At 40.8% G+C, this 1,092-nt stretch overlaps 1 long non-coding RNA gene across 1 annotated transcript in view; it reads right to left on the bottom strand.

Annotated features, from left to right (window-relative positions):
• The window catches only part of LOC128247274 (uncharacterized), a 10,523-nt gene that overhangs the window by 3,744 nt on the left and 5,687 nt on the right, over positions 1-1,092 (bottom strand). The window lies entirely within an intron of this gene.

Raw genomic sequence — 1,092 nt, 5'->3', positions numbered from 1 at the left:
ATACATATACATCTCTCTCTCTCTCTCTCTTTCTCTGAAAGTATCTGTCATTACAGTATCGAAATGCGATTGTTTCAGTTAGAATAGTTTCATTTTTAAAGTGAAAGTATTTGACATGAGTGTTTTTGTTTCACTTTTGACACGTAATACTTAAATAGTGGAGGAGATATTATGTTGCTGTGGGCTCGAACTCTGCAAGGAGTTAAAATTTTTTTTGACTAAAACACAACTGGAACCCTAAGTAAGGCATCTGTAAAATTTGAATGAAATTGGTTGCGTAGTTCTCGAGTTTTAGGGATTCACACACACAGACAGACAGACACACATTCTCATTTTTATATATATATAGATATATCTAACGGTCGTGTCTTTCTTTCCTTGCTGGCATTTTCTCGCATCTCACATGCGAGTACTCTTATGTTATACTATATAATTTGTGTCGACCGTGCGACACGTTAAAAGGAGCCTCTTCTATTCGTCACCATCTCCTTGGTTCTCACGGTCGTTCTCTACAACATAAACATTTCCAATCCAGACTACGTTCAAAGCTATACCACACAAACAGCTTGCTAAACTATGCTTCTGACCATATCATTTGATGTAAACATATTATGCAAATTTTTTAATGATCTCATAAATTATCAATTAATTGACAAATGAAATAAACAAATAAAATCAATATTTAGTATCATTTTGTTAAATATTTTAACTTCATTGTTTTGTCTTCAAATCAGATTTAAACTTTTATTTCAGGACAAGCAATGTTCAGGACAAGCAACGTTGAGTCGGCTCTGCCCCTCTGGCGAATCCCCCGACGTGTCGCGTAATGTTATGAGTCGGCTCTGCCCCTCTGGCGAATGCCCCGACGTGTCGCGTAACGTTATGAGTCGGCTCTGCCCCTCTGGCGAATCCCCCGATGTGTCACGTATCGTTATGACTCGGCTCTGCCCCTCTGGCGAATCCCATGACGTGGCACGTAACGTTATGAGTCGGCTCTGCCCTTCTGGCGAATCCCCCGACGTGTCACGTAACGTTGTGAATCGGCTCTGCCCCTCTGGCGAATCCCCAACGTGTCGCGTAACGTTATGAGTG

This window comes from Octopus bimaculoides, chromosome 3 (assembly GCF_001194135.2).
Source record: "Octopus bimaculoides isolate UCB-OBI-ISO-001 chromosome 3, ASM119413v2, whole genome shotgun sequence".
Classification (NCBI taxonomy): domain Eukaryota; kingdom Metazoa; phylum Mollusca; class Cephalopoda; order Octopoda; family Octopodidae; genus Octopus; species Octopus bimaculoides.
The sequence above is the reverse complement of the archived record's forward strand: the minus strand, read 5'-3'. Positions and strand labels throughout refer to the sequence as shown.